An 11,462-nucleotide genomic window follows, 5' to 3' on the forward strand; every position below is an offset into this window, starting at 1 on the left:
CTCTTTGTGGTCTTCTTCTAAAATTTGGTCTTGGAAAGATCCCTTGAATGTTCATTAATGGAATGGTATGGGCTTATATATATATGTGAATCATTAAAAAATAATAAAAAAAGAGTTCCTTTTTCGTTATGTGTTGATTTCTTTCCCATCCCATTTTCTTTTCAATAACTCCACCAAAGTCTACGAGAAGAAGGAGAAGAAAAAAAATCTTGCAAATTACACAAAACATATATAGAGAAAAGATTTCACAACGATTCATGAATCCCAATCTCCCACGCTATACCCTCTGTTCTAGCCAATCCCCTCCCCTAAACTAAGAGAGACTATGAGTACCGAGGAAACCTTAGCAGAACAAGTGGAAAGGCTTTCAAAGAGATTAGAGGAATTAAGACGGGACTGGTTTACAGTTCCGCCGGCTAAAAAGGAAACTATCATCGATTTCAACAAACCGCTGTACTTTCATCCCCTACCCCAAAGAAAGCGACAAGTGGACTCGCCATTGAGCAGTTGCAATGAGAAACAGAACGCAACTCATTTGAGTAGTCAATTTCAACACATGAATATTTCATAAGTATTTTTTTTTCCCTAAAGTGTAGGGAAATTGGATTAGTATTTTTTCCCTTTCCATCGTAGGAGAAGAATGGAAAGAAACCTCTCTGAGCTCTCTCAGAAAAAAATTCTCTAACCTAGATAGATGAAACAAAACTTTTTGTTAATTTTTGACAAGTGGACTCGCCATTGAGCAGTTCCAATGAGAAACAGAACGCAACTCATTTGAGTAGTCAATTTCAACACATGAATATTTCATAAGTATTTTTTTCCTAAAGTATAGGGAAATTGGATTAGTATTTTTTCCCTTTCCATCGTCGGAGAAGAATGGAAAGAAACCTCTCTGAACTCTCTCGGAAAAAAATTCTCTAACCTAGATAGATGAAAAAAAAACTTTTTGTTAATTTTTGTCTTTAGACCTTATAAAAATTAATTCTACCACCCTTTTTCTCTGGGAATGATGCCTCACCCTTTCTAAAAATAGATTTCTAAGAAAAGAATGAGTCATATCTTCCTTGAAAATCTGTTTTAGAAACATGTTGAAACATGTTGAGACCTGATTCGAACCAAATAAGGGGGTGTAGAGCTAATTTTTATAATGTCGAAAAACTTTATAAAAATTAACAAAAAGCTGTTGGTTTTTTTTTTTAACTCTGAGCCAGAGAATTTTTTCTCGGCTGTCAGAAGTTTTTCCCAGCCGACTCGATCGACAAGGCGTCACCATATTTTAAAAAAATGAACTCTCCCAGATCTCTTTAAGTATTCCAAGTTTCGCTTCAGTTCAGTCTGTGCTAAATACAAACTACTACATTGTGTATGGAAACAAACTCGGTCCATCGATCCCCATTTTGTTAACCCATTAACGGTTTGGCCCGGATTTTCTCGTTCTTTTATGCAGGTCTCTTAACGGTTCGTTACGGATTATTGTTAGTTTAAATGTACCCTCGAAAACGGACAGTCCCGTGTTTTTGTATTATCGAAAAAACACGCTAAAAAGGACTAGCCCGTATTTTTGTATGTCTTCCAACCCCCAATGCCTAAGGGGACAAGGGTCCATGCAATTCTGACGACAATGGGTAATGGCTGTCATTAGCGTGGGAAGAAATCTTCTTGATGTTTTGGGATAAAGGCCTTACACTGACTCTAAAGAAACAAATTTATTACCATTACAAAGTGGATGCATATATAAAGAGATTTAAGAATTTCCGTTTTAGAGGAGTTATTGAATAAAAAATAGAATTTTTTTACAAAATGAACGTTTACCTATAAGAGCATTAATGAATTAAAACGAGAAAAATAAAAGTAATAAATGCAAACATAAAAATCTGAAAATGCAAATCTTTCAGATTTTACATTAGGCCCAAAGGGCGTTTTTTTTAACGGTTTGTGGATTACCTTTATTTTTAAATATCATGTTCTTCGCACTTTAACCGTAAAACTTCAGTTAAACAGCAATACCGCAAAATAAATTTTAAATGAGCATATCTTTAGAATTTCCGATACACAGTCTCGCCCGTTGAAGATAATTTTTTATATTATTATTTTCATACAGTGTTGCCTTTGCTCGCTTTAAAATCGTTGAGTTTCTTAATTAAAAATTCATTGAAGTTTTACGAAATATGAAACATATAATGAAACAAATTCCAAATCTCGGCTTCGAGATGCCCATATTCGGGTGGAAATGTACGTTATTCAAAATTGGATAGGTCTAGGTACCGTTGTTTTATCACAATGCGAGAAACATACATATATTTATGCAGATTATTCATTATTTAATTTCAAAGCAGATAGCCTCGAGTGCTTTGCCGTAATCTAATAAACCAAAACCATTATTTAATTTCTTTAAATATAATACAGGGCTGTAATATGTGGTAGCAACAGTTTGAAAAGTGAACTGACATAGTTTTCAACGGAAAATGAAAAAATGAAATTAATAGACCTTCTCGGCTAACGCCCTTTGTTTTAAAAATAATGTATCGTGTAATATAATGGGAATACGAGATTAAATAATTCTCTTTAAGAAATTTATCTACAAATTTATATCACGAATAACAAAAACGTGAGGCTGTCTTGATAAATTTATAAATATTATGCATCTGACAATGCGATTCAATTATTTGATTTCGTAATTTAAGAACCTATGATTCTTCTTATAAAACTGTACAGGAATTTAGCAAAGAAGCTATTAAGTAATCTCTTATTACCATTAATCTATGCGATAAATTATTATTATTATTATTACTATTGGTTCAGTCTTTTACTTCCAAGTATCCTTTTACCTCAAATAATCGAAAAGAATTTAAATTTAAAACAAAATTCGTTCCAAAATCAGAAATTAGGTTACGAATTTCATGCAAATTTTATTTCAAAAGCTATTTTACGCTCTGTAAAATGATGCAAACTTAAAAATTTTGAGATTTTTAGTTTATTCTTAAATGGAAATATGCGCAAAAAATTTCTTCGACATTAAATTTTAAAAACTCTAAATCGAATTATTATCATCCGTAAAAGGTGTGTGTACAAAATTTGAATTCAATAGCTTATCGATAAGTAGTTCAAAAATCGACGACGAGCTTTTGATTAAACACCGTGAATGAACTGAATACAATTTTTGGAACAGCTCTATTTTTAAGCACTTTGGAAAGATCGGTAAGTTGTTGATATAGCATAACCGTTATTTTTATAACATTCTTGGCATTATGAAACGTGTAAGTGACATTCATAAGCGATTCCCGACAGTTCTGTTCATTTGTCAAAGTGGCTGCTTTTGAAAATATTGTGAAGCTTACTCGATGTGCTCCACTATCTATGATCTCATTAAAGATAATTAATTATGTTAATTATTTCTATACAGAAATACTGGTAAAATTAAGAGGTCAAATATTTAATTATTTGAGTTATATAACTACTTATACTGTCTCAAGAAATTTTGAGTCATTTTGTAAAAATAATCTTTTTTTTTTTAATTCCTTTTTCCCCCCTACCCCCTATGCTTCATAACTTTATTACTATTCTGATGAATGGAAGGTTTGTAGCGACATTAAATTTTTTTTAACAGCAAGAGACATGAAAAATGAGCAATGCCTTACCCGGGACGCGAACCACGGACATCTCGAATGCGCGCCGAGCGTACTGAGACCACGAAGGCATGCTAAAAGGGCGGGAGAAAATACCGTATATACTCCCCCTTTTAAAGGGCGACTGGGGATTAGAGGACCGAATCGCCAAATCCTTGCGGCGGAGAATCATCATCCACCACCTTTTTTGTTTTGGGTGCCACTATAGAAACATTAGGTTATTTCGAAACAGGACATGTGAAATAGGAGCAATGCCTTCGCCGGGAGTCGAACCACCAACCTCTCGAATACACGCCGTGCGTGCTGACCATTACACCACGAAGGTATGCTAAGAAGGCGGGAGAATATACCTTATAGGTTATGAAAACCAAAAGTTTAGTAGGTAGTCACAAATCTAACTAATAAATGCTCTACAAATACAACTTTTAATATTTTAGCAGAATTTTTTGGAAACGTATTTATATAGATTGTTGTAGAAATCGACACAGTTTGATGCCAATTTAGAGGAGGGGTTGTTTATGAGCGTATTAAAAATGCTTTTCCCACTCAAAATGTTAACTACTTTAAAATAATAATTCATAATCGCACTGAATCAGATGTTTACGATTATTTCCCCTGAGATTTATTTAAAAAGAAAGAATTACAATTGTGTTTAATGCAGAAAATTTAATGGAATTGGCATCTGCGCAAGAGGACGGAAACTATCAGGGAGGACTTTCTAAGGAAAACTAGATTTCCTTCACATTGAACGTAGAAAACTTTCACCGAACAAGCGTGTTCACCAGGATTTGAACTTATGTAGGATTACCAGTACTCAGCAGTTTTAGCGCTTGGCCACTGGGGCCCGCAGACCGATTAAAAATCTTGTTTAGAAACCTTTTATCTTGATTTAGTGTGACAGGTGCCGTAGTTTGAAGGTTAGGATTACTTGAATACAGCAAAACACACGAGGACTATCTGCTTTTAAGGAAAGAGATGCCTTCGTAGAGGACTTTTTAACGAGAAAAGTCTCATATTCATGTTATACATAGGAAAAAACATGGGAAAATACCATTCAGCCATCGTATTCGTTCGTCAGGGTGTAAATCTAAGTCGAACTACCAGTATTTACCGGCCACTAATATGGCCGTATTTTAATAGGGGAAATAACTATTTCAGAAGTCAAACAACAAAAATCAGCGTTATACCTACAAAATTTTCACAGGACTAGTTTCGATGGTTTTACCGAACCATCATCTTCAGCTGCAAAACCGCAAATGAACAAGATAGGAAATAATGATTAGATAAGATAAGAAAGCCTGTACAAGAATAAGCAAGTGGCGCCATCTGTTGGCGAAACCAGAACTAAAACATAATTTCTCTAAAAGCCGAAGGCAAATTTAGATTGGAATTAGGATCGTTAACTAGAACAGAAAGATTTTTATGAATGTGAAATGCCTCTAGAAAATCCAGTTCTCCAATGGAAGATGTTTTTTGAATAATTTTGGCAGCAGAAAAATTGAAAGTGTGATTTTCGGACCAACAATGTTGATCAACAGAAGACTTCTGTGTTTCCTTTTTTCTAACATATGCCTCATGTTCTTTGACGCGAAATTTTAAGGCTCTCTTAGTTTGGCCAATGTAACTTAAACCACACTGGCAAGGAATCCTATAAATACCCCAGGAATTGCTATCCGGAATGGGGTCCTTGAGTATAGAAGTTGGAATTTTATTGATGGGAGAATAAACAACCCGAAAGTTAAATTTCTGCAAAATATGTGCAACTTTATATCTAATTGATGGAAAGAAGGGAATGACAACAGAATTTTTATAATCTCCTAAAATAAGAGTGTGGCTTTTAGTGTGTTCAGATGAGAATTTTTTAACTGCTTGATTAATAATGTTGGGTGAAAAGCCCCTGTCAATAGCTATTGCTTTTAAATAATTTAGTTCTTCATCAAGGGCTAATTTGGAGGAGCAAACTTGAAGAGCACGGAAAACATAGGAATAAAATGAAGCTAACTTTTGTTTAGTCGGATGACATGATTTAAAATGTGGTGGAAGGCAAACCGATGAAGGTTTACGGTAAACTGTAGTACTGAAGTTGGATGTGTTACGTGTGACCAGAATGTCGAGAAACGGAAGAGAATTGGAAGTCTCAAGTTCAAAAGTGAACTGAATAGCAGGATCAATAGAATTCATTGTTGAAAGAACTTTATTTAAATCATCTTTATTACCTTCAAACAGGGTAAAAGTATCGTCTACGTAGCGGAACCATGCCGGGAAGTTTAAAGTTTCAAACAATTTTGATTCATAATAATGCATGTAGATATCAGCCAGGATGGGACTGAGGCGGCTTCCCATGGCTAATCCCTCAGTTTGTTTGTAATATTTATTTTGGAAAACAAAATGTGTTTGTTTCAAACAGAGTTGAGTGAGAGAAATTAGCTCCTCAATTTCGATGCAAGAGAAATGAAATTCGCGAAGTCTGGTTTCTAGACATCTTAATGCACCCTCCACTGGGACATTGGTGAATAATGATTTTACATCAAAAGAAACCATGAGTAAATTACTAGGAGAAATGTTTTTAACCTTTTTTACAAACTCTATTGAATTTTTTATGGTGTAAATGTTATTGTCTAATAGAGTGGAAAATCTAGAAACCAAATATTTAGCTAAAGGATACGATGCAGTACCTAAATTTGATACAATAGGGCGGAAAGGAATACCACTTTTATGAATTTTGGGAAGAGCATATAATCTGGCACAATTCGCAACAGATGGGATAAGCGAATGTTTTAAGTTGCTTGAAATGATTTGCGAAGATTTGATCGCAGTTTTTATTTTGGATAAGTCCGAAGGTGAAGGATCTTTAGGGATCGGATTATATGGTCCTTCGTTTAAGAGTTTAGTGACACCATCGATGTAAGTGTTCTTATCCATGACGACTATCTGGCCGCCTTTGAAATGATAATATCCGGGTTAGAATGAATTTCGCGCATTGTAGCTCTTTCTCTGGCAGTCAGATTTGGTTTCAAAGGTTTATTATTGAATTTCACATTATGAGCGATAAGATGCCTAATCATTTCTTTCTGTGAATCTGACACTTTACTGAACTTGAAAGCTTTTTCGATAGGAGCCAAAATCTTTGGAATCGAGGGTTTACAGGTTTGTGAGAAGTTAAAATTATATTTTAGAATTCTCTCTTGTTCTTCTGAAAGACTAACATTAGAAATATTAACTATTGGCTTGATGTTTACAATGGGAAGATTTTTTGAACTACTTGAACTGGAAGACTGTAAAAGAAGTTTTTCGAATTTAACTGCAAGGGTGTTTTTATGACGGTTAACTGCATTCTCCGTTCTAGACCAAGACTTTTGTTCAAGGGCAGTGAATTTTGGATATGATTTAGCGAGTTCCAGATGAAGCTTATAGAGTTCATGTTCAATTTTGGACAATTGTTGACGTGTATCCCTTATCACGGACCGAAGTAAGGCAAGCTTGCAATTTAACAGAATTCTTGAAACGCGACTCGAAGGTTTTTGATTAGATTTGATTTGAATAAAACTAATTAATTTGAACTAAATTAACTGAGTAACTAACTAACTTAAATAAACTAAATTTTTCTGTGTTTTGTGTGTACTTTATTTTTGCTCAGTTAATTTAGTTTGATTTTTGCATTGTTTATCATGCCTTCATCCGTTAATCGTTTCACTAAATTACGCCTGAAACGGCAAAAATTCCTGAATCATCTTGACTTTTTACTTAAATGTAAATGTAAAAAATTGATCCCCAATTTTATTCAAATCAGATCTAATCAAAAACCTTCGAGTCGCGTTTCAAGAATTCTGTTAAATTGCAAGCTTGCCTTACTTCGGTCCGTGATAAGGGATACACGTCAACAATTGTCCAAAATTGAACATGAACTCTATAAGCTTCATCTGGAACTCGCTAAATCATATCCAAAATTCACTGCCCTTGAACAAAAGTCTTGGTCTAGAACGGAGAATGCAGTTAACCGTCATAAAAACACCCTTGCAGTTAAATTCGAAAAACTTCTTTTACAGTCTTCCAGTTCAAGTAGTTCAAAAAATCTTCCCATTGTAAACATCAAGCCAATAGTTAATATTTCTAATGTTAGTCTTTCAGAAGAACAAGAGAGAATTCTAAAATATAATTTTAACTTCTCACAAACCTGTAAACCCTCGATTCCAAAGATTTTGGCTCCTATCGAAAAAGCTTTCAAGTTCAGTAAAGTGTCAGATTCACAGAAAGAAATGATTAGGCATCTTATCGCTCATAATGTGAAATTCAATAATAAACCTTTGAAACCAAATCTGACTGCCAGAGAAAGAGCTACAATGCGCGAAATTCATTCTAACCCGGATATTATCATTTTAAAGGCGGCCAGATAGTCGTCATGGATAAGAACACTTACATCGATGGTGTCACTAAACTCTTAAACGAAGGACCATATAATCCGATCCCTAAAGATCCTTCACCTTCGGACTTATCCAAAATAAAAACTGCGATCAAATCTTCGCAAATCATTTCAAGCAACTTAAAACATTCGCTTATCCCATCTGTTGCGAATTGTGCCAGATTATATGCTCTTCCCAAAATTCATAAAAGTGGTATTCCTTTCCGCCCTATTGTATCAAATTTAGGTACTGCATCGTATCCTTTAGCTAAATATTTGGTTTCTAGATTTTCCACTCTATTAGACAATAACATTTACACCATAAAAAATTCAATAGAGTTTGTAAAAAAGGTTAAAAACATTTCTCCTAGTAATTTACTCATGGTTTCTTTTGATGTAAAATCATTATTCACCAATGTCCCAGTGGAGGGTGCATTAAGATGTCTAGAAACCAGACTTCGCGAATTTCATTTCTCTTGCATCGAAATTGAGGAGCTAATTTCTCTCACTCAACTCTGTTTGAAACAAACACATTTTGTTTTCCAAAATAAATATTACAAACAAACTGAGGGATTAGCCATGGGAAGCCGCCTCAGTCCCATCCTGGCTGATATCTACATGCATTATTATGAATCAAAATTGTTTGAAACTTTAAACTTCCCGGCATGGTTCCGCTACGTAGACGATACTTTTACCCTGTTTGAAGGTAATAAAGATGATTTAAATAAAGTTCTTTCAACAATGAATTCTATTGATCCTGCTATTCAGTTCACTTTTGAACTTGAGACTTGCAATTCTCTTCCGTTTCTCGACATTCTGGTCACACGTAACACATCCAACTTCAGTACTACAGTTTACCGTAAACCTTCATCGGTTTGCCTTCCACCACACTTTAAATCATGTCATCCGACTAAACAAAAGTTAGCTTCATTTTATTCCTATGTTTTCCGTGCTCTTCAAGTTTGCTCCTCCAAATTAGCCCTTGATGAAGAACTAAATTATTTAAAAGCAATAGCTATTGACAGGGGCTTTTCACCCAACATTATTAATCAAGCAGTTAAAAAATTCTCATCTGAACACACTAAAAGCCACACTCTTATTTTAGGAGATTATAAAAATTCTGTTGTCATTCCCTTCTTTCCATCAATTAGATATAAAGTTGCACATATTTTGCAGAAATTTAACTTTCGGGTTGTTTATTCTCCCATCAATAAAATTCCAACTTCTATACTCAAGGACCCCATTCCGGATATGAATTCCTGGGGTATTTATAGGATTCCTTGCCAGTGTGGTTTAATTTACATTGGCCAAACTAAGAGAGCCTTAAAATTTCGCGTCAAAGAACATGAGGCATATGTTAGAAAAAAGGAAACACAGAAGTCTTCTGTTGCTCAACATTGTTGGTCCGAAAATCACACTTTCAATTTTTCTGCTGCCAAAATTATTCAAAAAACATCTTCCATTGGAGAACTGGATTTTCTAGAGGCATTTCACATTCATAAAAATCTTTCTGTTCTAGTTAACGATCCTAATTCCAATCCAAATTTGCCTTCGGCTTTTAGAGAAATTATGTTTTAGTTCTGGTTTCGCCAACAGATGGCGCCACTTGCTTATTCTTGTCCAGGCTTTCTTATCTTATCTAATCATTATTTCCTATCTTGTTCATTTGCGGTTTTGCAGCTGAAGATGATGGTTCGGTAAAACCATCGAAACTAATCCTGTGAAAATTTTGTAGGTATAACGCTGATTTTTGTTGTTTGACTTCTGAAATAGTATTTATTCGGCGTGTTATTGTGTCTTAATTAGGGGAAATAACTGTTGGATTGTAAGGCATCTAAATTAAGAAATAAAAAAAATTCACTTCTGAGGTAATCTTAAACCCAAATTAAGTTTTTTATTATAATTATGAAAGAGTTCAACTCATTTGTTAATTTTTAGATCGTTAAAATTAGTGTGGCTGTAATGAATGATTATTTAGACCTGTTACAGGAAACAAATATATCAAAAGTTTCCTTTAAAATATCAAGAATTATTGAAAAATCTTCTGTAATTTATAAACGAGAAAACGTATTTAACCAGATTTTACATGTGTGAAAAAATAATGAATTTTGATCTTCCCTAGTAGAGACATTTGTAATTATATTTCTAGTTTCAAATTCAAAGTGAAAAATCTAGGTGCCTGAAGCCAGAGAACACTATCGATTCTTCTTGGCTTCTATTTTCAGCGACGAAATAGATCAACTGCTTGGAATTTTTATGATTTTTCTCAACATGTAAACTAAATGCTTGTAAGTGTTTCTTAGAAAGCTCGTCGGAAGTAGAATATCTCTAGATAGATATCGTGTGCTTTAGTAAATTTAGCAAATCTAAACGCAGAGCCGACAGCACTATGTTTGAGGCCTTTCTCTAACATAGTCGAATAGTGTATCGAATAGTCGAACAGTGAAATCACTCTACATCGCCCTCTTTTACTTACTTTTATACTTTTATCTCAATATTATATATTGCATCCACAAAAAGTTCTCTAAATTAATGTTATTTGGATTCGAAAACCATTTTATGCTTAAATACATCTTTCCAGATGTTTGTCTTTTACTCACTGAGAGTCAATGCTTCTTGAAGATGTCAATTCATGAATGAAAAATTATTTCTTGCTTTTCCGGTTTCCCCTAACCGTTCCCACAAAAGCCGAACATTTGGGCAAAAACAGCCCTCCTATGATGTTAATTCCTTAGTAAAAGAGAAAGCACTGAACGGCGTAAAGTAGTAGAAATCTTGACTTTCCTTTTCACTCAAAATTCAAGCATTCCCAAAATCTACTATAAAAGATATACTCCCTAAGGTATAAAATTTTTGTGTAATGAAATTATAAAATGAAATATATACAGTGGATGGACAAAAATATGGAAACACCTTGTGAAATGCATGTTTGAAAAGAAAGATTGATTTCAATGAAATATGTAGGTGGCGCTGGCGTTTTTGACTGCTGACGCCACCTATACAACTTCGTAAATGTGCTAAACAGTTCAGTTGTTGTCGGAGTACTGTTATGTGAGGTTGTCATTGCATTATATCAGAGTTAACAGACTTCGAACGTGGGCAAATTGTTGGAGCACGTATGGTAGGCGCTTCCGTAAGCAAGGTAGCCGAGGTGTTTAGTGTTTCAAGAGGTACTGTATCGAAGATTTATTCCGCATATTTGAAAAGCTGAAAAACATCATCTGCTAAATCACAGCGCGGACGAAAGTGTGTCCTGAGTGATCGTGACAGACGATCATTAAGGGCAATTGTGACGAAAAATAAGAAGACCGCAGCTGCAAAAGTTACTGCTGAAATGAATGTTGTGTTACCGAACCCTGTGAGTACCAAAACAATTAGAAGGGAGCTTCATAAACAGGGAATTGCTGGCCGTGATGCAATTGAGAAGCCACTCATCA

Source organism: Stegodyphus dumicola, chromosome 9 (assembly GCF_044657685.1).
Source record: "Stegodyphus dumicola isolate Sdum_Otavi_A_Nest chromosome 9, ASM4465768v1".
In the NCBI taxonomy this organism is placed as follows: Eukaryota; Metazoa; Arthropoda; class Arachnida; order Araneae; family Eresidae; genus Stegodyphus; species Stegodyphus dumicola.